General features: G+C 39.9%; 1 long non-coding RNA gene across 1 annotated transcript in view; it reads left to right on the forward strand.

The window, feature by feature from the left end:
- The first annotated feature begins 785 nt into the window (after positions 1–785).
- LOC142108621 (uncharacterized) overlaps positions 786–27,513 on the forward strand; it is a 30,802-nt gene continuing 4,074 nt past the window's right edge. Inside the window, exons 1-2 of the long non-coding RNA XR_012680188.1 lie at positions 786–868; positions 2,857–2,909. This is a non-coding gene — a long non-coding RNA (uncharacterized LOC142108621). The remainder of the gene's footprint in view (positions 869–2,856; positions 2,910–27,513) is intronic.

Raw genomic sequence — 27,513 nt, forward strand, 5'->3', positions numbered from 1 at the left:
TCAGGCCCATAGTCTACATGAGGATCTTAAACTCGTCAGATGATTCCAATAACTGCTTCTTACATTTGCCAACAGGCCACCTTCCCCCCTCCTCCCCCCAAAAAAATACATAGCAGACGAAAACAAAACAAAAATAAACATAATAAACCAAAATTGAAAAAAAAAAAAAAAAGTGTCACTAGAGGACATTGCATTATTTAAGAGCTGTAAATAAACGAAAATAAATATTATTGCTAAAAAAATAAAAATAGAAAATATTTGACTACTTTTCCTAGAGACGTCTGATTAATTTCAGCTGCGTTTCAACGAGGAGCGACAATTTGGTGTTTGTTTTTCTCGTTTGCCAAAACATGTTAGAGGAGATCTCTGGGGAACGGAAATGATATGCTCAAGATGTTTGGATAAAGGAGAAGGCTGGACGGCACAGGTGAGCTTGCCAGAATTCTGCCTGTGAAGATTTGTACTTGGTCTCCCGATTATGTTATGTCATCAGAACCATTTACTGATGTCTTATTGAGAATAAAAGCTTATTATAAGAGAGCAATTAGAGGTGGGAGGAAGGAATGGAGGAAGGAATGGAGATTTGTGTGGTTATGTTATAGAATAACAAAGGAGAATAACAGGACCATTTTGCATATTGAATACTTATCTCTTAAAGGGAAAAGTACCTTATTTACAAGGCCATTTTATTTTGATACAATTTGTGCTCCTTATGCCTGTCAGCGAAGAAATTACGACACTTTTGGACTGTCAATAGAAAATATCTATTTATTTTCTTTAGACAAACCACGAAGGGATTTAGACTCATGGAATGTTGAGGTGAGGAGGGAAGTGAGGAACTGCAGAAGCAAGCTAGGAAACTACAAATGTAAGTTTAAAAATGTCAATCTGTTCATATTTTTTAGTAATTAATCCTGGACATCGGAGGCTCTAAACGAGCTTCTATCTCAGCTCCCCTTTCTTCTAACAAGACAAGACGTCCCCTAGTTACAATGAGTGGTATTTTCCTCTTTCAAGTGATCTGCTTGACCTCAACCTCAACATGCTCAATCATAATTCTAGTATTAGTTCAAATAACTCTCCTAGTAATGGGATAGGATTGGACAAGAAGAGCCCTAACAGGGGGCTTTTATATATGCTCCCTTGTTTCATGGAAATAGGCCAAATTAAAAAACAACAAAAGCAAAAAAACTGACCTCAAGTCCAGCCAAACGGTTGTATTCCTAACCCATAAATAGCTCTACAATTCAGCTCAGGCCTAAATATAAACATACCCTAAACCAGGGGTAGGCAACCTGCGGCTCTCCAGGTGTTGTGAAACTACAAATCCCAGCATGCTTTGCCAGTAGATAACCAGCAGATAGGTGGCAAGGCATGCTGGGATTTGTAGTTTCACAACACCTGGAGAGCCGCAGGTTGCCTACCCCTGCCCTAAACTTTTAATTGAAGATCTAAGATTAGTCTAAGGCTAGGTAGACACTGAAAATTTTTCCAACCGACCTGTTATCACAAACGATTATACCTACGACTGAAAGTCCGATCAGTCTGACGATTCATCCATACACACCGACACGATTTACCTTCAGATCTATGCTCTTCATCTGGTCCTTCATCTGGTCCTCTAGTCTTCAGAGAATGACAGCACAATATTCATTCATCCATTCTTGTCACGTTGTTACACTGATTAAACCACCTTGTTATAACTATACACATGTCCTAACGAATTTTGCTAGCTTCTGTTACTCTGAAAAGAAACATTCTGTCTCAGAACCAACAAATGAATTATTCCATCTACAGCACTCACTACATTTATTCCCCGGGACATTCATCGCTCGCATCGGCTGAAAAGAACACGACTCTGTAAACTCTATGGAAATCGTAAGCATGATGAGTGCGTACACACTACAGGATCGGTTGGTGATTGGTCAGGAAATATTAAACAGTACGACCAACCAAATGAGCCGACAATCGACACTTTGGAATGACTTTTCACCATCGTGTCACTATACACACTAACCCGACTTCCAACCGATCGGTCGTATTTTGGCTGATTTATCCGATTATTGGACGAAAATGCTCCAGTGTGTGCCCAGCCTAAGTAATAACCAATCTAGGTGTCACCAAGTTATACAAGGGTCCATTAATAGGATCATTGCACTTGGTCCCCAAATGACTTTAAGTGCCCCACCCCCCAATTAATATAAGCAGCGCTTCCTCGTTAGATCCTTTGACTGCGATGTCTTGGTGATGCTGGGAACAAGTTCTCTGTGTGCCATAGTAATTTGAGCCCCATTTCATTGAAGTCTACGGAGAACATATAATTTTACTTTAATACCTTCGCTCTATCGCCAAACAGTGACGGACATAGAATGTGAAGTTTGTTTTGTGTAAGAACAAGTAATTTCTCAGCCTTGTACCTTCGGTTATATGCCTCGGAAAACACTTACAAGCTGTGGTCACAGCAGTACTGTATGTTGACATACATAGCTATTATTTTCATTTCCTCCTCTATCTATAACAACTCCACGCTCTATATTGGTGGGCTGCTTTGTACTTAATATAACTACCAGTCAAAACACATCTATCATGTGCGTGAAAGAGAGACTAGGTGGTCGTACTGGCCCCAGCCTGGGATTGTTGACTTCCTTCGCTTTGCATTAAGTTCTATAAGATGAAAATGAATAATACAGGTCGCTCATGTGGAAATGCATTTGTAAACAAGTCTGCTAGCCTTATCGTAGGAGGCAGTACCTGGGGAATCATTCCTTGCACATCTGAATGTTAATTAAACCTTTTTTTTGTGTGTGTCCTGGTGTTTGAATTGACAATCATTCCTTTCCATTTCATGTGCGACAGGATTCAGTGAGGAGAGAGTCACCTTTGCAACTCAGTAACCTGCAATTCTTAAGGTAATTTGTCAAGTAATATTGAAAAAGGGGAAGCTGCAACTGAAGCATGCTTATCAAAATCTCTTTAATTTTTGTTCCTGAGCTAATTAATTCTGTTTGTGGCGTGTCATGCTTATACTAATACACTTTACATCATGCATTTGTCTAACCTGATGCAGGATTTATAATATTGCTCTATTTACAAACATTTCTTTTGAGCTAGAGAAAGAGAGAAAGACAGTGGAAATGTGTGAAGGGGGGAGGGAAAAAAAATCGATTGGGTGGGGGGAGGAGAGAGATGGTAGAGGGGAGAGAGGGGGTGAGGGAGGGTAGAGAGAAGAGTGTCAGAGATATTGGGAGGGGGAGAGGGATGGTAGATGGGGTGGGGGGGGAAAGGAGGGATAAGGGGGAAAATAGAGGGAGGGTAGAAGTTAGAAGAAGGGTCAAAGATTGTAAGAGAGGGAGGGGAGAAGAGGAGACAGAGGGGTTATGGATAGAAGAAGGAATGGAGAGATTGAAAGAGAAATAAGGAGGATAGATAGAACTGGCAAAACAGAGAGGAATGGGAGAAATATGGAAGACAGAACAGGAGGAGAGAGGGTGTGATGCATGTGACAGGGGCAGTGATATGATGTGAGGAGGGGAATGGAGGCAGCAGGAAGCCACAGACTGAGAGTTATATAGTGGAAGGAGCAGGGTCCCCAGCAGCACAGAGTATATCAGGAGAGGAGTGATGTGTTAGTGAGGACAGGGCTGCATGTGACAGGGGCAGTGACATGATGTGAGGAGAGGAATGGAGGCAGCAAGAAGTCACAGACTGAGAGTTATATAGTGGAAGGAGCAGGGTCACCCAGCAGCACAGAGTATATCAGGAGATGAGTGATGTGTTAGTGAGGACAAGGCTGCATGCGACAGGGGCAGTGACATGATGTGAGGAGGGGAATGGAGGTAGCAGGAAGCCACAGACTGAGAGTTATATAGTGGAAGGAGCAGGGTCCCCCAGCAGCACAGAGTATATCAGGAGATTAGTGATGTGTTAGTGAGGACAGGGCTGCATGCGACAGGGGCAGTGACATGATGTGAGGAGGGGAATGGAGGCAGCAGGAAGCCACAGACTGAGAGTTATATAGAGGAAGGAGCAGAGCACTGTAACAGCACAGAGTAGTGATATGAGGCTTCTATTAAACATTGTGGCATGAAACACACCTCTATATGATACAAGTTTCATATATCCAATCTGTTTTATGTGCCTTAAAAAAAGCCCAGAATGAGTCTGTAAATGGCTGTGATGCAGAAGATGGGATTTGCATGTAATAACATAACTACAATCTGAGGAAGTATCACCGACACAATAAGCATTGAGATCATTTCAAATAACAATGGGTCAGAAACGGAGCCTTCAGGGAACACAGACGCTATAAGTAAAGTACTATTGAACAAAAGAAGTACAGCCAATCAGTGAGAAATGACTGGGATCAACCAAGTGCTATAATTTAAGGCTTTACAATAGAATTTAGATGAGATAATACAATCTTGTGGTCATTGATAATCAGAAGCTGAAGAGATATGAAGAAACAACTTACATAAATGACCAGAATCAGCAGTGGGGAATCTATGCTGATTTTATTGTATTTCTGGGTATTTTTTTCTTCTTTTTTTGCATAAACTACGTGTGATTAATGTGGGATTGTGCTAAGACCCGTTCAACCTTCAAAGTTTTACTGTCTCCAGAGACCTAATACCACAGAAGCACATGATACAGTGTAACCTCTACTTTATATGTATCATTCTAACCCCTTCATCACCTGAAACATTGTATTCCTTCATGATCAGATGAATATTTCTTAACTTCTTAATTAATTATCTGTATCTATCTATCTATCTATCTATCTCTCATATCTCTCATATCTATCTATCTATCTCTCATATCTCTCATATCTCTCATATCTATCTATCTATCTCTCATATCTATCTATCTCTCATATCTATCTATCAATCTATCTTTCTATCTATCAATCTATCTCTCATATCTCTCTATCTATCTATCTATCTATCTATCTATCTATCTATCTATCTCATATCTATTTATCTATCTATCTCATATCTATTTATCTCTCTATCTGTCTATCTATCTATCTATCTATCTATTTCATATCTATCTATCTATCTATTTCATATCTATCTATCTATCTGTCTATCTATCTATATATCTATCTCATATCTATCTGTCTATCTATTCATCTGTCCCATATCTACCTATCTCATTTTATCATCATCATCATCACCATTTATTTATATAGCGCCACTAATCCTGCAGAGCTGTACAGAGAACTCACTCACATCAGTCCCCGCCCCATTGGAGCTTACAGTCTAAATTCCCTAACATACACACAGACAGACACAAACACACACTAGGGTTAATTTGATAGCAGCCAATTAACCTACCAGTATGTTTTTGGAGTGTGGAAGGAAACCGGAGCACCCGGAGAAAACCCACGCAAACACGGGGAGAACATACAAACTCCTCACAGATAAGGCCATGGTCATATCTATCTATCTATCTATCTATCTATCTATCTGTCTCATATTTATTTATCTATTCTATTTATCTATCTATCTGTCTCATATCTATTTATCTATTTATCTATTATATCTATCTATCTATCTATCTATCTATCTATCTATCTATCTATCTATCTAGAACTTACTGCATTGAACTGATGAGTTGAAACTAATACGTTTTTCCCCTCTCCCCAAACACATCACATACAAGTTCTTATGTGAGTTGAGCTCTTGAGCAGTTCTGCAACACTTGCAGCGGAAACATCTTGAGGTGTAACCCATCCACCTGTCTCTTTTGAGTAATCCTTACGGCCCTGGGTCTTTTTCTCACCGCCCCAAATGGACACATGTTATGAGCTTCATCAACAGTTTTCATGTTGTACGTCTGACTCACTTCCAGTTTCACAATGAATCATGGCTGAGGAGTCACGCCAAAAGGAAGCCACCTATGTTCTACTGTTTATTGGGTCACAGCTAGTGGTTTGGTGTCAGAAGAAAGCAAACACCTGGATCAGCACAATCGTTGTGGCGGAGGCTGGAGGACTTCATGCAAAGTGATCGCACTTTCTGTCCTAAAAGTACTTTGAGAATAAACATTGTAGGTTCACAGGGACAATACAATAACATTTTATATATCGATGCTAAAGTCTGGGAACATGTAGGTAGATTTAGGTAGACTCAGTTAATTGACTTATGAATGAGGTATAGGAGGAAATTGTACAAAAAAACAAGAAAAACTTTGCATAACGAAAACTAAGAAAAATGTGCATTTTTCCCTCCAAAGTTTTTTTCGCCGACGTGTCAATGCCTCTCGTGATTACAATTCCCCCACCCCCCATATTTTCATAACTATTTCCCTTAAATCTAAGAAGAGAAAAAATGCTGTGTACTTTACTCAAAGCCTGACACATACATAGTACTATATCACGGCTGATGACACCTACCTTAAACATGGCAACATATTATTGTCTTCAGAGCATTCCCTCCATGCAATATCTTGAATGTGATGACATTTTGAGGAAAAACTACTTCCCAGAAAGGGTAGTGGATAAGTGGAATAACCTCCCATCAGAGGTGGTAGAGGATAATACAGTACAGCAATTTAAACATGCTTGGGATAGACATAAGGATATCCTTACAAAGATCTAAGGATCACATAGGGTTTGAGGTTACCATAGATTATATTATGGGCATACTAGATGGGCCAAGTGGTTCTTATCTGCCGTCAAATTCTATGTTTCTATTTAAGGTAGTGTCATGTGTTTTTTTACCAAACGTTTTTATTGCTTGCAAAAGATGGACACCTATCGGTCATTTATCTTCCTTATAACAACTATGGATTTTTTCATATCAGGAAACAAAGAGTATAAAACTATTACCATTAAAAATAACAAAAACGAAATAAAAATTTCTGAAGATTTTGGATAATCAGAAATAAGGTTACGTTTCGGTCCAGGATTCCGTACACCCCAGGTCTAAGGGGCTTAACAAGCATATTTTAATTTTCATCAAGTGTTTTTTGACTTGTTTGCCAAACTGCTCCACTCAGCCGTCCTGGATCGGACCTGATCATCCATTAGGCTGAGTAGGCTGCAGCGTAGGGTGCCAGGCTTTTAGAGGGGGGAGCAAAATTGTCAGATGGAGTCGGATAAACTGAAATTCCTTTTAAACTATAAAAGAATAATTGTTCTCCAAAGTAAAAACAAACATGAAAGAAACATGTAGTAAGGTGGATGGGGGGGGGGGGGGCGTTAAGGAAGCCGAATTTTATATCAAGAACAAGAGCGTATTCGCCTACGGCAACCTGAACACTTAATCAGGTTCTGTGACCTGGAATATTCTCACTGCTACCAGAATTCATATGATACCAGAACATGTTGACCACAATAATATTTATTCAACATGAAAGACCCGCTTAAGATGAAGTGTGTTCCTTCTTACTATCGTTTTATAGATGGACTGTATGTCTTTTGTATCCAAATTGTCCATACATCCTTTTCCCCAAATTTAGTTCTTGTTGGACTAAGCTAGTGATCTGTATAATTTACTCTGCATTTACTGGCTGTAAGATCTGCAATAATATACACAGGATGGATTTGGTTACTATGGTGTTTGTATCATATAGATATATGTCCCAGGTCCCTTGTGCAAAACGTGTGTCTGGTTATCACCAGTGATGTGAATCATGGGTAACATCTCGGAGGCTGAAGTTGGAACCAGGGACGGACACAAGAGATTATATTGATGGGATTATAATAGTACATCTGGGTCTATTTTGCACTTTTAACACCTACAAACATTCACACAGTTGGACATAAACTTTCACTCTGCTTGCCACAGTGGCAATTACCGCGTTCTTATTTTTAACAGTAGAAGTATCAGAGCAAAGGGTTGTGAGCTCATATGGGAAGGGCCATCTAACATCATCATCACCAGCTATTAATATAGTGCCACTAATTTCACAGCGCTGTATAGAGAACTCATTCCCATCAGTCCCTGCCCCATTGGAGCTTACAGTCTAAATTCCCTAACATACACACAGACAGACACAAACACACACTAGGGTTAATTTGATAGCAGCCAATTAACCTACCAGTATGTTTTTGGAGTGTGGGAGGAAACCGGAGCACCCGGAGGAAACCCACGCAAACACGGGGAGAACATAAAAACTCCACACAGATAAGGCCATGGTCGGGAATTGAACTCATGACCCCAGTGCTGTGAGGCAGAAGTGCTAACCACTGAGCCACCGTGCTCCCCGTCTATAACTTATTTTTTATGTCTTTATATATAATGTACAGCGCTGTGTACTATGTTGGTGCTTTATAAATATAAGATAATAATAAGGACAGTAAAGGGTGTTGGGTGGATGGGCACGAGTTTGTAGGTTGCAAAGTAACTAATTTAATGCACTAAACAGTCACCTCCAAATAGGCCATTGCAGCTGTTACAGTAGAATAGAAAGTTATAAAGTGTAAAATGGAAATTCAAGATAACCATGTGACCCTAGGGCCACATGCGGCCCCCCGAGCCTTCATCTGCGGCTCCCGGCTGCTTCCTGCTTTATTTTCAGATGTGTTGGTTGTAGCGTGTAACACTTGTATAATGCTAATGATTTGTTATTACAGATAGGGGTCTCTTTCTTTCAAATGTATTGTTTTAACTTATAACTGAAAGTCAGAGTAACGTGTGGCCCTTTGGAAGGTTAGAGGGCCACCGTGCGGCGTTTGAAGTGTTTCGCGGTTGCCCATCACTGTTTTAAATTGAATTGTGGAATCTAAAAGAGATTGAAGTGAAACATTGAGGAGGTTCGGTGAGTTTCATCCAGATGTTCTCTCCTCGCACTGCCCGTCAATGTCGGACTAGTCACTGATTACTGGAACATACAGTAGTGAAAGATAAAGTCCTTAACCTGAAAACACCTACAGGTTTCTGCTGACTATAAAAGAAGTGAAACTGCCCTTGTTTTCTGTGTGAAAGTGAATCTGCAGCACCAAGCCACCAGCGTGGGGCCCTGATACAATGTATCACAATCAATTCCCACTAAACTATCAGTGGCATCAGCACTTATTACATCAGTTTCCGGAGATGTTTTACCTGCGTTACATATAACTGAGTTACCGGTGACCACAGTCTTAGTAATGTGAACTTATCAATCAGCCGCCTACAGACATAAACTCAGTAATCACCTTATATTGTTTTAATTATTAGCTAAAGCATTTTGTTATATATAAGCGAAAATAATAATAATAATCATCACCTCTGCGCAGCAGAACTCACAGAGAAAGAAATATATAAAGTGTGTATAAATATATATATATATATATATATATATATATATATATATATATATATATGAAAAAATTGTTTCATGACTTCAGTTCCCGACCATGGCCTTATCTGTGTGAAGTTTGTATGTTCTCCCTGTGTTTGCGTGGGTTTCCTCCGGGTGCTCCGGTTTCCTCCCACACTCCAAAAACATACTAGTAGGTTAATTGGCTACTATCAAAATTGACCCTAGTCTCTACCTGTCTGTCTGTCTCCCTCTCTGTCTGTCTGTGTGTGTGTGAGTGTGTGTCTATATTAGGGAATTTAGACTGTGAGCTCCAATGGGGCAGGGACAGATGTGAATGAGTTCTCTGTACAGTGCTGCGGAATCAGTGGCGCTATATAAATAAATGGTGATGATGATGATGATTGTTAATAAAATACATAAAAAAAACATTTATTTAATTTTTTTCAATCCAATACATTCATCAAGATGTTATTAATGTCTACTGTACATAAAATGCATTTTCACAGTTGTTCCTGATTACAAACACATGTTCTAGCTGTATACACAGCCGTCATCACTAGTAATCGGCACTTACACCTGACCTGTAGCAACTGAATTGGACATTGTTGCATGCATTCGAGCTTGGCACGCCCTTACTGTACATTGACTACGTGCATACGCCCATTCCGCTCCTGGTTCCGCCCCTGAATTCGTAGTCTGTCCTACGGGTCCTATGCGCTCGAAGATTAATTGGACGTTGCTGCACTCACTGGTGTTGTGTATAGTCCAGCGCTGGGCGATGTTACAGAAAATACGGCATATTAGGCATTTAAGTTTCCTACATGAATCTGTTCGGCCATTGAACGTCGCGAGAGGGTGAGGTTTCTGCTGATGTTGCAGGAAAGGACCTGAATTGAGGGGAGGAGAATCGCCTGGGACATCTTGACCTGCAACTTTTCCAGCACTGGTCATCCCTGGTGTATTGTAGGGTAACCAGGAGTGAAGGGGTTAAGGAGAACGTAAAATATACTTGTCCTCAGTTTGTTACACTTCCTGCTAAAAGTGTACTCAATAACATATCTGTTAGATTATAAGAAGTCAGTTCCCCTATAAGATCACACAGACCCCAGTTCCAGAAATTCCTCAGTGATGTTTGATATTCTGATAAGTACATCACAGTGTAGCTGTTCTGCCGTGTACTTAATATTATGCTTTTTATTACCCTTATTGCCAAAAATGATGATTTGAGAGCAGACATAAATATTAATATATAATAGTCTTCTTGCATCCTAAACAGCAACAAAAAGGGTTAACAAATGTGTAATAGAAAGTGTGGGCTAGCTGTGTATGTTAATGTCGTAGGCATAGCATTGCAATAAATTCATTATGCAACAGGCAGGCAATGTTATAAAAGCACAAGTCCCAGGATGCATTTTCAACAGGGCATGCTGGGTCTTGTAGTCCTACAGCAGCTGGAGAGCCAAAGGTTGCATAACATTGTACAATACTCTAGTCCCCCCCCCCCCCCCCATCCAGAGCAGTTTTCACTCCCTCCCATTTCACAGTGATATATGTTCTGCTCTCAATCCTCCTATTTAACGCTCTGTATTGGCCCCTACTGGGAACAGCTTGGCTGGAACCTAGCAGCAACGTACTCAGCCCTCACTGATAAATCTATTTAGCTGTTGGTGTTTTTGCAATTACCCCTTTGGTGGGCAGAGGGGAAAGCAGTGGAGGGTTTTGTAAGTAGACGTTCTGTGCTCCACTGCAGTTGTAGCTCAGTATAAGTGCTTGTTCTGAACAGCCAAGCATAACAATCCCTGACAAAATACCGCTACAGCGAGATTTAACCTCTCAGGTGACTGCCATGAATTGCTGCTGTCTCTGTGCCGATGCGGAATGCAACAATGTTTTGTACTTATTCCAAGTAACAACAACAATAAATAAAAAAAGGAAACTAAAATGAGTAAAATAAAAACAATGAAACAGTATCCACTGGTGAAACCTGGTGAAGGTTAAATAAATACTTTTATTACAATACTTTTATTCGGCAATAAAAAAAAATATCACAACATAGTAAATCCTCTTGGAGACACGTTGTAGAATTTATACTCTGATGTTATGAAATATGATTATTTTACATTATTTACATGTAATTTTAAAAACATATTATGAGTGATTTATGAAAGTGTAAAAATGCACCCTGACAACACATGTGAGACAGTGACGTTGTCGTTGATAAACATTCTGAGCCGCTGTGCGGAATCTGAGCTGGGGACCCCTGGATTTTCGAAATGGTCAAATGTGGTCTACATCAATGACGGGCAACGTGACATAGCTGGGGGGCCGCAAACGCTGCCCTTCAGCCTCCAAAGGGGACTCTCAGCAGGGGCAAATGCAGAATTTGTAGAGGCGGGTTTCCACACCACGCCACCAGTGGGCGTGACCAGCATGCATGGGGTCGTGGCTATAATATTAGACAGTGCTTGGCTGCTCTCCAACTCTCCCTATCCCCATAATATACATGGACAATGCTGCGTGCACTACTGTTAGGTGCACGCAGCTCTCCCTTTTCCGGAAGAGCTGTGTGAAGTGGGAGCAGGGTTCAGCCACCTCAATTATACAGTGTCCCAGTCTTGGAGGGGGGTTTCCAGGCACTAGAACCCCCCCTCACTTTCGGTTTGCCTATGCACAGAGGAAGGAGGGAGCGCCCAGAGCCGTCTCGCTTCTTCCAGGTATGCTGCGTGACCTCCCTGCACGGTGCAGCAGAGGTCACGTGACAAAGGAGTCGACTGCCCCCATTCTGATAAGATCGGGAGCAGCTGGCTTGGGAGCAGATGGGGCCACAGCCCAGTGATCTGTGGCCCCTGGCCAATCCATTGATCAGCCATTCTATTAGATTATGGGCAGGGGGGGGGTTTCCTATTGATCGACATGGTCACATGGTCACAGTTTAAGCAGTATATATCTTTGAAATCTTCGAAAAACTAAAAGTGGAGGTTGTGCCCATAGCAACCAATCAGATTGTAGCTATAATGTTCTAGACTGTACTGGATAAATGAGAGCTAGAATCTGATTGGTTGCTATGGACAGCACCTCCAGTTTTGCCTATTGAAGATTTGATAATCTATGAAGGGTGGATCTGAAGTGTAAGTCTGGTGGGCTTTGAAGTACATTCTCTGACTCCAGTGCGAGTAGGGGATACAGTTAGGTTTTTCCACCCACAGATCAGCACTAGATTTGTCATTTAAGAATGAAAGGTGTCTTCTTATCGCTGCTAATCCAACTTTAAATCAATATCAATTAGCCCATTCAGGCTTAATGTTCAGTTAGTTTAACTTCCCTGCTGGATTTGTTATCTATGGGAAGATGATAAAGGGCGTCCAGAGGCTTCCACGCTGCCATGACAGAGAGCGAGATTAAAGGGCAATAACGCAAAATCAAATTGTTGAATAAAATAATATTTTCATTCATTTGTTATCCCCCCCCGCCCAAAAAAATGAAATAATCTGATATATATGAGTATGTTATAAAAAAAAAGTTTTAAGATGATTGTTTTAATTGCGATTGTATGATTGCTGCTTGATTAATAAAAAGTAGCTGAATTGGGAATTATTAAGATGTTCTAGTTCAAATTTAGAAAAGAATAATCCTTTGTATTAGGTTTTACTACATTATCTCTATATTATGTCATACACTATTACCTGTGTATTATCTCTTACTTTATAACCTGTGTATTATATGTTACACTGTTACTTGTGTATTATCTCTTACACTACATCCTGTGTATTATATGTTACACTGTTACTTGTGTATTATCTCTTACTCTACATCCTGTGTATTATGTTACACTATTGCTTGTGTATTATCTCTTACACTATATCCGGTGTATTATGTTACACTATTGCTTGTGTATTATCTCTTACACTATATCCTGTGTATTATATGTAACATTGTTACTTGTGTATTATCTTACGCTACATCCTGTGTATTATATGTTACACTATTACTTGTGTATTATCTCTTACACTATATCCTGTGTATTATATGTTACACTATTACTTGTGTATTATCTCTTACACTATATCCTGTGTATTATATGTTACACTATTACTTGTGTATTATCTCTTACACTATATCCTGTGTATTATATGTTACACTATTACTTGTGTATTATCTCTTACACTATATCCTGTGTATTATATGTTACACTATTACTTGTTTATTATCTCTTACACTACATCCTGTGTATTATATGTTACACTGTTATCTGTGTATTATCTCTTACACTACATCCTGTGTATTATATGTTACACTGTTATCTGTGTATTATCTCTTACACTATATCCTGTGTATTATATGTTACACTGTTATCTGTGTATTATTGCCTTTAACGTTACCCGTGAACTATCTCTTACACTGTATATTGTTTATTATGATATTACACTGTGTCCTGTGTAATATATGTTACACTATTACTTGTGTATTTACTATTTAATTTGCTATTGATCATTTGTCAACAAACATTACAGCATGTGTGCCAGGTTGCTATTGGAATAACCCGTCTAGTCTGTCGCTTTATCACTGATAATTGGTTTATTGCCAAGATGGACCTATGGTTATTACTATTGTCATTAACGCCCATTACAGTGCTTAACACACAATATATTGAGGTTGTTATCGCATTAAATGGGCAGAGTGGACAGGACAATAGTTCAATATTTATGTCAATAAATCATTATAACACAATAATCTATATTAATTGATCTGAAAACCACTTTCATTATAGTTGCACCTTTTGATTCCCTTCAGTGGTAAGGATGCGGGGGCAAACGCAGGATTTGTAGAGGGGGGTTTCCACACCACGCCACCAGTGGGCATGACAAGCATGCATGGGGGCGTGGCTATAATTTTAGACCTTGCTTGGCTGCTCTCCAACTCTTCCTATCCCCATAATATACATGGGCAACGCTTTGTGCACTACTGTAAGATGCACGCAGCTCTCCCTTTTCAAGCAGAGTCGTGTGAAGCGGGGGCAGGGTCCAGCCATCTCAATTATACAGTGCCCCAGGCTTGGAGGGGGGTTTCCAGGCACTAGGAAACCCCCTCTCGGTTTGCCTATGGGATGTGGGGGATTCAAACTTAGCGGACAGGGGTTTCAAAGGAGTTAAAATCCCCCACCATTAATTCCTGTTGGAGGTCGATGTGAGAGGGGCGTGGCTTAATGATGTCACAGCTATGATGTCATTAAACCCCACCTCCTTACACACTGTCTACAGAAAAATAATGCAAAGCCAGCGACTGGGGTGAGGGCACTAAAAGTGCCCCATCTCCCCATCCTGGCACCTAGAAACTCAGGGACAGCTGCAACAAAGGGGCCCCCTAACTAGTTATTATCTGTTGATCTTTAGACAATAATACCTATACTACAGAAATAATTAAGAAGTCCAGGGATGGGAAAGGAGGAGGTGGAGGTTTTGCCATCACCATTTGATACAAGCATTATATCCAGTTAATTTAGCGAGCACGTAAGGGTGGCGTCGTTTGATGTCACGATTTGGCCTTTATGTGTTATAGCCACGGTGGGAACGTGAAGCTTTATTTACATTTGTGGCAATAGAAAAATTTACACTATTTTTTTTATTTTTTTTTATCCACAAATATATTGAGAAAAATTCAGCATATTACAAAACACAATGTCTCCTTTCTTACCACGATGACTTACACACTCCAGTTAAATGGTTAGTTATTTTTTTTATTATTTTCTTTTATCAATATCTCTCTATAAGACATTTTAAAAGCCACCGCACTCCTTTACCATTTTAATGACAGATATTTTTGCGAGGTGAAGGTTCGCCAGAAAAACATTGATAAAAGATCATCAACTGTCACAGATGTGAAAAGAGAAAAAGTTTTTTTTTTTTGTTAATTAAAAGGATTTTTGCTTCCAAAATCAAAGAGGTTCCGGATGGAAAAAAAAAAATAAAATAATAAAGACAAAAAAAAAAAAAATGTGTAGAAAATATCTAAAGCTGCCTCAACCTTAGCATTCATTATTCAGTACCTCACTCATTTCTCCGATTATAAATATTTAATCACTCAACAACTGTAAGTGCTTGTGTCTTCCTGGAGGACCTGCGAGCATTAGGATATAAAGGGACGAGAGGGAAAAGCAAAAGGCAGGGAGAGACTAAGAGATGTGTCGTGATTATTCGGGGGCATGTGAAAAGGTGTGAAGGACACCTCTGAATTGGGCCTTTGTAATCAGGTTCCACAAACACCTGAACGCCGATTCATTTTGTTTCTATTCAAAGGGCTTCAAAGCTGTTTTTTTTTTTTTCCTTTTCTTTTTTTAACTGTATGGCAGCCTCTGACAGAGAATGCCCTTGGAGAACAGGCAGAAAATGTTCCTAATGAAAGCAAGGCCCCGAGCAGTCAGAAATGCCATCCTTGTACCCTCCTTTGTCTGTCACATTGAGCCGCCCAGCTTGGCAGGCTTTTGGGCCTATCAATAATGCATGAGAATTATTACATCCAGCCCAATGCCAAAAAAAAGTAAGAACGAACGGCATAAAGCTCTTTTACCTTGAACATGGTCTGTGCAGGCTTTGTGGGAGATGTCGTCTTGTTAAATGGGCAGACGCAGTGTAACAGTACTGAAAGTGCAAGGTGGAAAAGCTAAAAAATATTTTTCAGATAGAAATGTTTGTGTCCACCAGTCATTCCTAAGATAGGTTATTAACGTTGGTTATGGTTATGGCTGGCAGTGTGTGTCACGTTTTTTTCCAGGACAGTTCTGTCTTTGTCAACTTAAACTTGAAAAGTTTGTTTCGACAGAATTCACACCTATGGTGGGACCTAATTAATAAGTAAAAGGAGAGAGGAATGGGATTCTAATTGGTTTGATCGCAAAAATAAGCAAGCGGTGACCTGTTTAGTTTCTCCAAAAATATTTGGGAGCTGCAGTCGGGGATGGACAGACTACTGTAACCCCCAAGTGCAGGGCCGGGGATTCAACTAGGTCAGTGTTAGATGACCTGATACACTTCAAGGGCCACATGGGTGGCTTTCTGACCTTCAAAAGGACCACATGTTAGCCTTAATTGAAAAATTAAATGGACTATACACCAGTGAGTGCAAGAACGTCTAATTCATCTTTGAGCGCAAAGGACACTTACGTCAGCCGACAATTTCATGGGAGCGGAACGGGGAGGGGAATGGGTGTATGCACGTAGTCAATGTACCAAGCTTAAGCGCACACAGCAACGTTCGATTCAAGCTTTGGTCATCTCTCAGATACGTGTTTTTCTGTAGTATCACCTGCACCGGCTGCAGGTTGGGTGTAAGTGCTGAGTGATGACATTCATGTATGTATGCTAAAACATGTGTTTGAAATCATGAGCCACCATAAAATTGCATTTTATGTGTACAGTAGACATTAATAACATCTTGATTCTATGGGGAAGATGAAAAAAATGACATTTTTTTATGTTTAGTCATTAATGACAAAATTAATAATTTAATACTTTTTTTTTTTCTGTCCGTTCTTTTGGAACTTTATATTACACATATGTATTGAACATACCCTGCAGTGTATTGTCTGTTAGAGCAGAGCGGACCTAGACTTGTATTCAACAAGAGACTTCTCTTCAGATCCGCTCCTAGTTTAATATAGACGTTGCTTATACTCGAATTAAGTGCGCTTAAAAAAATGCAGTTTACATTCGTTTTACCTGCTTTAATGAATCAAGCCCTGTGTTTTTATTTTATCTGCTAGGGCTACTGAAATACGTCCATTGGTGCCAATGAGAACGTGCATAATTACAGCTTAGTAAATGACCCGTAATGTAAAACAAAATCATTTATTTTCTCATTGGAGCATTAGAGGTTCTCAGTGCCTCCCTGCAGCTCAGTGCACTATGTACTTAATGCAATGTCATGTGACCGGTCCATTCACTTACACTAAGTTTTTGAATGTTGAAGCACTTTGACCTGGCTCTTAGAGCTAACGTTGAACGTGTACCGTTCTCAAAGGCCCTAACAGTGACAATGGTTCCTCCTAGAATAATATATTTTGTTAATTGCTAATTATACAGAGACACAAAAAATATTAGTCTTAATTACATTTTAATTACTTTCTTTTTTTTTTTTACTATGCATATTTTTAGGTATCACATATAACAGCAATTAACAAATGCGACTATTTAAAGAACTCTGCCCATATGTAAATGCGATAACAAGTATTTGTATGTTGTTCCAACTCATTATAAGTTACACTCGCTCTCTCATACACACGTATGCATGCACACTCTCACTCACTTTTAAGCACGGGCACTTACACACTCACACACGCACTCACTCAGGTGATTGTTTCTTCCCACCTAAAGCAAAGTTTATGAGAAATTTGTTACAGAATAACAATTTATTAAATGGGAAAACTGCAAACATCGCAGGGCAGAAGGCACCGTAAATGGAGCAATTAGATGTGTAATTAGAGAATGCAGCACAAAGATTGGGCAAAGTAACAGTAGAATTAGACAGCACGGACAGGATGGTGTCAATACAGGGCAGCAGGAAACAGAAGAGCGGAACACACAAGGTGATGTGATGGAAGCCGAGCTGCTAACGGGAAAATCACAGAAAGGAGAAGAGTTGTCCTCGCGGCCTCTTCCCTGAAATTCGGCAGCTCACAGACCTGTATCAATGTAAATACTCCAGGGGTACTTCACCTATCACAATCCTTACGTATGAAGTGTTATGTAACGTACTAATGTATCCGAGTATTGTCAGAGAGGGTAATAATGACATCTACATATATTTACATGTGAGGAATATAGGAAAAGAAAATATCTTTGAAAATTTTTTTATTTTTCGTTCTGTACATCCTACGGTAACATCGCATCGTTTTAATTGAGCGAATCTTCTATATTTAAATTAATTGTGGAGGGATAACTAGATGTTTTCTTCTGTACAGTCAACACTGTTATAGAACAGAGAAAGATATTGAAATCCGCATATTGATAAACCTTGGAATAAATGTGTGTTAGACTAAAGGCAGCCAATGTGGGTGAGACTGGCGCCTGTTTGCATAGCGTAGCTCTGCGGGTTTTTACACCGTGCATGCTCGGAAAGTGAATGTGCGCAAATACAGCCAATCATACCTGGGACTTTTTGGCACTTATAACTCCTTACATCCGAAGAGGTGTGATCATAGTTATCTACTTTTGACAGGCTCCCTCCGGGAGATCACTGGAGAGGGGTGTGAAGGGAGGACGGAAGGGGGCAGGGCTTCACGTTTTGCGTCATTTTGGCCCAGCCCCCAGTGACGTATGCCTGTTTGGGGGTCTTTGTACAGTGGTAAAAAGACCCTAAGGAGGCATTGCGTCTTTGCGGGCGGGGCCAAAATGACCTTAGGCGCGACGGTCTGCACCTCTTCTGCCCATACACCCCTCCATGCCGGCAGATGCGGGAGAATTACCAGCTCTCCCGGGCTTTCGGGAGACCTACCCGGAATCCGGGAGTCTCCCGGACATTCCGGGAGAGTTGGCATGCACGGGTGTGACGGGGGAGGGAAGGGCCATTCTAACAGAGGTAATGTACAAAAAGGGCATACTTGAGCAATTGCGTATGGATTGAGACTAGATAAGCCTGAAAAAGAGATTTTATTGGTGGGTGTAAGTGATGATGATGATGACACCCAAAATACCAAACCGCTTGCAACTAAGAGATTTGCAAATGATTCGGAGACCCTTATTGAAACATTAGTAGTCGCTCGGCCATAGGATTTGCTGAGCATGTTTTACCAAACATAAAAAAAATATTTTTTGCTTGCATGACGGCATTAAGTTATTCGGGTTTAAATGATGCTGCATCGTAATTGCGTTTGTAACATATAAAGTAGATGGATTTTGTACATGTTCGCCAGTTGGACGTCAGTGTCTGAGGGGTGTGTCTAGAGTCAAGTGGACGCATCTCCAACGTAGATTACAGCGCACAGACGCACACACTTGCTGCGGCTTTTTCCATCGCAAGTTAAGTTTACGGTTACATTCCTCTCTGAATCCTGCGTCTGTAGAACAGCTCTCTCTAAAGCTTTAGACCTCAGTATATATAAATCTAAGGAATGGCACGCACAATGTATCAGACGTTGTGGTCATTTGTGGCTCATGGATGAAGTTAACAAAAAAGGATCAAATCCCCTTTAACAAAACTGGAAACTGCCGGCTGAAATGATTCTTGATTTCTCTGCTCTGAGAGAACAGGAACCATATTATCAGAATAACATATTCACTGCTAATATGACCACTCTCAACCTACTCACAATTTCAACGTTGGTTCTATAATAACCGAAATTGATCATCAAGAAATCTCTTAACCTTTCAACTTTGCCATACCTTCATATATCTTTAATATTCTCATTAACCTGGGAATTCAACCATCTAAAACATAATAAACAGTATATTTGTGCTTGTCCCCTGCCAACCTCACCGCTGCGATTAGACTTTCTCCTCCGCGGAGAGCGCTGCCGTCAGTCCCGCTGTCCACAACCTGACTTGTTGCTTTCATTAGGGTGATATCCATACTGTACTTTTAGAAGAAGCATATTCAATGTCATCCGATATTCTTACTCTGCGAGAGATAACAAGTGACTCATTACCTCGCTCCACTTTAATATTTCAGATATGAGAAAAGACAGAAATGTAGGAGAAATGCAGTAACACAGGGAGAATTCTGCATTCTCCCAGCCTAACATTTAGTATAGAAAGCACCAATATCCAATACATAGTGAGACAACATAGATACCTGCACCTCTGAAGGTCTATTCATTAAAACAATCTTTTCTAAACAGAGTTAAGGGTTTATAAAGCCTTCTACATGCGGCTTTAATGTGCAAAATCAAAGACAAAATAACATCTACTGTAAAGAAACAAAAAACAAATAAAACCAAAAGAACATTAATGAAATAAACATTCTCCAACCTTGTTTTAAGGCTCGATTACTTTCCTAAGGTCTCCTTTTCTTGGAGTGTTCTGTCTTTTTTTTTTCTTTTACATCAAAAGAAGCATTAGGGAAGAAAACAAAGACCCCACTTATCGCACCAGGGTATCGGTGGGTAAGAGGCATCTCACTTGGGTTCTTGACGCACCATATTGAACAACAACTGAACCTCTTGACCATGTCTGTCTGCTTTTATGCATAGTGCTGCTGTCACATGATTGGCTGGCTACATAATTGCCTGTTCATGCACTTGTGTGCAAGAAACCAAGGAGACACCTAGAAGAGCGCACATGGGGAGAGTATTGGCTACTGGGCAGTGGTCGTGCACTTTAATATTTAATTTTGTCTTTTAGATAATGATTCATTTTCAAATTGCCCAATATTGGGAGAAATACTTCTATAGCGTTAAATTTTGTTAAGATAAATATTACAAGAGTGCTGCTTTATAAATACTACATGACTGTATTATGGATGGACATATTTTCCCTATAATACCACTTAATGACCCTGCAGAGAGTTAAATGATGGGGTGTAAATGTTGTGTATTTAATAAGCTGTATGAAGAAAATCATCTTGAAGATTACTCTGCTAAACCCAACATAAATCCAATGGAAGTATAAGTTCAGCGGTAAATACGTATTGCAGTGAGTATATTTTTATTATAGTTCAATATTTAGAAATATACAAGTCATGTTCCCGACAGTGGCTCAGTGGTTAGCAGGGGTGGATTGGAAGCTTAAAGTGGCCCTGGAAACAATTCTGGAAGTCATCTCCCACGGGCGGGACCAACACGCTGTGGGCGGGACCAACACCAAAGTAGTCGGGTTAAGCTCACTTATCCATAACCACATCGGTCCTCAGTGGCAGGCGGGGCTAATGCAACGCGCAGTGGTAGGTGGAGTCATAGCCACACAAGGCGGAGCCTGTCACCGTGAGCAAACACAAAGAAAGTCTATAAAGTATTGTGCTCTACTAGTATTTAATGAATGTAAAGAACTGAAAACTGTTGTGCTTCATTGTATAGTTATTAGAAAGTTATTCACTTCAGAGATCCCTCCACCCTTCTTATACCCCCCATATAGCATTGAGTTCTGACTAAATTGCTCCTCATGTGTGCGAGTATGTGGTAGGTGTATTATATTATAATATACACAGGGACTGATGTGCATGGATAGAGGACTGGTGTTGTACAGCTGACTAGAGTGTGTTTGTAATATATAAATAAAGTGTTATAATAATAAGTAAAAGCTCTGTGGGCCTGAGTCATTAAGGCAAAAAAGGAGTAAATGTTCTCTGGGACAAACCATGTTACAATGCAAGGGGTGCAAATTAGTTTATTATTTTGCACATAAGTTAAATACCGGCTGCTTTTTTTTCATCTAACACACAAATACTTAATAGCTTTATTATTACACTGAAATTTAAAGTTGATCTAGGACATGCCCTACACCAACTATAAATCTGTCCCCACATTTTAAATTTACCTCCCCCTCCAATGCAACATGTTTTTGCCCAGGTGCAAATGTTACTCCTTTTTTATGCTTTGCTCTCCTTAATGACTCAGGTCCATGTGAGTTTCCAAATTTATAGGACAATCCATTCAATTCCTAATGTATTTACTTGCAAACCCTGCCTAAAAGTACCCATCATCATCATATGGACATTGGCATTTATTGATTAATATTTACTATAAGGGAATTATTATAAATCATTAATGAACAAATTTCAGTGAAGCGATTTGGTTTAATTAATAGTTTGTGTATCTATATATAGTGCCCTGAATGGAGTGTATGTTTTACTTTGTTTGTCCACTAAATCTAATTCCCTTTTGAGCACTAAATAAACTAAACTAAATAACGTAGAGTAATGATAGAGGCTGTCCAACTGATGGTGAAAGATTGTGGTGTCAACCATCATCCATCCCACTTGTTATACATGCTTTGTTTTATTATATTATATTTTTGTATGCCATTGTGCAACCAGCTACATTCTATGTAGATTATGCCTGAATGAAAAGTATTCCATATTTCATAATTATTTTTCGTAATTTGACAAAGAAAATGGATGAGAGGCTTATTTCTTACAAATGTTTTAATGTCAGCAGCGCGCTTTATGGATAGAACAACAGCCCCGTAATAAATGTAGCAACATACCTGCCTGTCAATAGCAATACTAACCTAAAGTAAATCTCTCTTACGTTGGCCTATTTGTCTGCCACGCTTGCTTGACCTCTGGAGTGTGAACAATTTTTCAGAGCTGCGGTTGTCACTGGCTCCCAGGCCAGAAGTACTGACGGGCTTAGGATTCAAAGGAGCGTAATTACCGTTCTGCAGGACAATAAAACAACAACAACAATATCAATAAAAATAATAATAATAATAATAATAATAATAATAATAATAATACATAAGTATGTATAAACATATTAAGGCTTGATGTTAAAAAGCAAGCCCCTTTAAGTGTTTTTTCTATTTTGCTAAACAATTAGCAGTTTTTACTTGACGTGACGGTTTTGTGGTTCTTGCACACAGTTCTAAAAGTATTTTTAGATTTTGGCACGTCTAGAGGAACCCTGCAAGTTTATTGCATTATCATCTTCAAGTTGACTGTTTGCTGAAGGCTGACAATAATCCACCGCGTGTACCGTCCAAAATCAACATATCAGTATACGCTGCATCCACAGAGAAATGCGACGGTCCACTAAAGTAATGTTGGTGGCGTTAAGAAGAGCTATCTTGAATGCAATGTTGTGTCTGCATATATAGAAATACTTTATCTCATTATCTTTGCTAATAAACGTAACGCGCTCTTCAAGTTAATGTAGCAGATTTTGGGCTTCTGTCAGTCATTCGTTAGAAACTGTTTCATGGGTTTCAAAAAGTATGTGCATGGTGGACAAATGGCCCTGTCTCTGCCAGGAACTGATAGTAGATTTAATCTATCGATGGTACTATACTTCTGGGGAGTACCTTCATTGTGCTCTAACTGTGAGAAAAGCTTATACAGCAAACATTTCACTCCAATCACAGCACACCAGTTCGTAAAACAAATCCGCCTGTAAAGATAATAACCGCACTCAGTTTCAAAAAGGACAATGACTTCACAAGAGAATTAAAATACTGACCGAGCCCTTAGCCCCAAGGGTCAATGCCTGGGATATTGCCAGAACAAAGCTACCAGGTCAATGATTCATACAACATACTTGTATTTCTTGAATAATCCTTTTGTGCAACGATTATGAAACATCTACACAGTTCCTTATCCTGCCACCAGCTCCCGGGCAAGACTTGGGGAGACACAGCACAAGTTCCGTTTGTACAAGCAATTCAGCAACGCGGTCGCTACAGAACAAATACCGGCTGTAATGTTTACCCGTCGACTTCTTAAAAGTCCATTGATGAGAAGTTTGGACCCTGGGGTAATTTCTGCGCTGACATAAACCTATTATGGGATTTCAAACAAGGAGTCCATAAAACAAGAGTTGTAATGACTGTCTCCGTTTAAAATCAGAGGAGAAAGTTTAGTCTCTGAATGAATAGAAAAAAAACAAAATTGCCCTTAATGTGATATCCTGTGATTGACACATTAAAACAACATATATCTAATGATTGACATGCTAAGGTTTACAGATACCACCAAAGTCGATAAAGAGTTGTCATGGAAGTGGAGGGAAGGGGGGGGGGGGTGATAGAGAATGTCTTACTGAACTTAAATCCAACATCTCGTCTGCCAGTTAAGAAAATTTGCTAAGAATCCAGTCCGGCAGCAGAGTTACATTATCGCGCCCAGCTACAATTCTTTGTCACACACATTTTCTTTCTTTCATCAGGGCTTTGCATGCATGCACTTGACTTGGGGATTAATAGGATTGTTTAAATGAGCCAAGACGGAAAACTGGAGGAAAAAGAAACAGCTCACAGACAACTCGAAGACGTGAATTTCCCTGGCTCGGGCTTTGAAGATGAAACATTGCCCAGGGGGAAAAAATAAAATAAAATAATATAAGCTCTCAATTAGGTATCAGGCACAAACTGACCAATATTAACTGGGATTTGTTCGACTATAGTTTTCATCTATTGTCAGGAGTTAATGTTCAGGGTTTGCAGTCAGGGAGTCAGCGCATTTCTCTTACAATTAAAATCTTTCTGAAGTGCGACGTGGAAGTCGTGGAACGGCGATGCCAACATTCTACACCGACTTGGTGAAAGAAAAACACTAGTCTGCTGTGAACTTTTATAGTTTACAGATAAATTCCCTAAAAGGTGAAATAATAAATCACGTTAGATGTTTGTGTGTGATTATTCCTAGATGCAAAGAGAGACACACTTGTATCAGATGAAATACAGAGAGAGTTTTAGGCTGGGTACACACTACAGAAAACTTCTCCCGATGAGATATCGTTAACGATTTCTTCAACGGCTGAAAGTCCCGATCAGCAGCCGATTCATGTGTACACACTATACACGTTTTACACGATTTACAGTCAGATCCGTACTCTTCAGCAGTCAAAACCATCGGCTGAAAAGATTGTGACTCTGCACACTCCATAGAGATCTATGGACACTGCCGCTCCTGAGTGCGTACACACTGCAGAATCGGCCCGACCTCGTTCTATCGTTTATAGAGATTTGTAGTCCATTTATAAAACCAAATGAAACTATGCAATGTGCTTTGGACAAAACATGATTGTTGGAGCGTACACACTAATGCGATATTGGACTTAGCGGTCATTTATCGTGCAATTGGCCTGATAATCATCATCATCATCATCAACATTTACTTATATAGCGCCAGCAAATTCCGTAGCGCTTTACAATTGGGAACAAACATTGATAAGACAATACTGGGTAATACATACAGACAGAGAGGTAAGAGAACCCTGGTCGCAAGCTTACAATCTATAGGACAATGGGAGTTTGAACCACAAGGGCATATGCTACATCATATTGCACAATGAACCAGCTAGAATGCAAAGGTAAAAGTATTGAGGGGGCTTTGTGTGTGGAAATGTTGGTCAGAGGGTTGTTGTCTTGTGTTAGCTGTGTAGAAGGTGGTAATAGGGTAACCTAGGGAGATTAAGATGGTGGTTGAGGAATATTATAAGCTTGTCTGAAGAGGTGGGTTTTCATAGAACGCTTGAAGGTTTGAAGACTAGAGGAAAGTATTACTGTGCAAGAAAGTGGGTGCAGCCTGGAAGAAGTCTTGCAATCGAGAATGGGAGGATGTGATGAGAGTGGAAGAGAGACGTAGATCTTGTGCAGAACGGAGGTGTTGAGTTGGGAGATATTTTGAGACAAGAGAGGAGATGTATGTTGGTGTGATTTTGTTGATGACCTTGTATGTTAGTAGAAGAATTTTATATTGGATTCGGTGAAATACAGGCAACCAATGTAGAGACTGACAGAGTGGCTCAGCAGAGGAAGAACGGTTTGCAAGGAAAATCAATCTAGCCGCTGCATTCAAAATAGATTGTAGGGGTTAGAGTCTGATTTTGGGAAGACCAGTTAGGAGGGAAATACAATAGTTGATGCGGGAGATGATGAGTGCATGAATTAATCAGGTGAAAAACCTGCAGTGTGTACCCTGGCTTAGTACATATTTAAGGATGTGATTTGGGAGGTAGGACGTATGTCCTGGTCTACAATAGTTATAGTCAACCTGATCTCCTTTTAACCTTCAGGCTGCCTATTATCGTTAATCTCAGTAATAACAATTTTCCAGGTAATGGCACTTTGTTAATTCCACCATTTTCATAAAAATTGGACAAATGGACATTATAAATGACATTTTATACCCTTAAAAGGACTTTACCAGCAAGTTTTGTTTGAACCAGTAATGAAAGGTTTGTGAATCGATTGACCAAAAACTGAACTATTGGCCTAACATTCTGAATCATCCGAGATACGAGTCATTGTAGTTTCACTCACCTCATTCTCATGAAATATTGTCTAAGCTCAGCCCCAACTGTGTAGAGATGAATGATTGCACTTTAATTCCTGTGGCCTGGACTGACAGGAATGAGTAAACTGAAGTACAGACACGTCCTACATTATTAGGCTATATTGTAAGGTGCACAGTGCAGAAGTTGCTCCGCGCCGGTGTCGTTGGTTTGCGTCCGGATCGCTTGCAGAGTTTCCTGTGTATGACACAGTAACGTGAGCATTTGTCCTGGGCATGTTTACTTATGTCTTGTGTGAGCTGGAAGAAAAGGCCACTTCATTTTTAATTGTGTACTTAAAATGGTATCATTCAAAATGCAAATTGACTGAAATTAGTATATTTACAGAGCACAAAAGGAACAGCTCAGCTTTTCTCATTATGTGTGAAACCAACCAAACAAAAAAAAAATTTTCTGAGACCGTCAGCTAATTGATCACAGAGCTGAAAAATTCACGGCGGAACTCCTGAAATCAGTCAGAATATGACATTAGGGGGGGGGGGGTGGCGACTGCCCCAGACATATACATTTGTAATGGCGATAATTCCATTTTATAGCATGGATGAGCAGTTTATAACGGATGAAAAGCGCCAAAGGTCAAGAGGAGCGCTGCGGAATTAGTGGCGCTATATAAATAAATGGTGATGATGATGATGATGATGATGATGATGATGATGATAAGGAGTGCGGTACGGGACCGTTACAGCCATCACAGATCTCGGAATATCCAAAAAAAACCTTTATTTTTTCGATGAATAAACAAAAACATTTCCCCTCCCTTTTCAATTATTAAATCTCCTATGTCCAGTGCACTCTCAGGGGGTGTAAACTATGACCTTAACCACAGATAAAAGGATAGGAAGTTCTGTGCATACACAGAACAAGCAAAATACCTGTATGAATTATTTATAATTCCCACGAATGTGGTGCATTAGGTCCAGGGTCTGATCTACACCAGATCTATTTGTCGGCAAATTAAATGCATCATGTAAAGTTGAATGCAATTTCCATCTAAAACACAGATGGACAATGCATGCCAAAAAATGGCACTGGGAAAGCTTAGCTTGATGCAAACCAGTAGATCATCATTACTATCAGTTTGTAACATCAGTGATCGAGCATTGAGTAACCCGTCTCCTGACAGGTGAACGTGCGGCTGAATATCAGTTGCATTTGCTCCAACACCCCCTTACATGACAGTGACCGTAAGCGTAAGATGCGACTCAGTCTATGTACGGCCACAATTGTTACTAGTGTTGGGGGCATGCGCAGAAGTAAAACGCATATTATATGCAGCACTCCTCACCCAAATCTTCACAAGCCCCTAAAATTCTAATAGGACCATGTAAGAC

This window comes from Mixophyes fleayi, chromosome 12 (assembly GCF_038048845.1).
Source record: "Mixophyes fleayi isolate aMixFle1 chromosome 12, aMixFle1.hap1, whole genome shotgun sequence".
Taxonomy (NCBI): Eukaryota; Metazoa; Chordata; class Amphibia; order Anura; family Limnodynastidae; genus Mixophyes; species Mixophyes fleayi.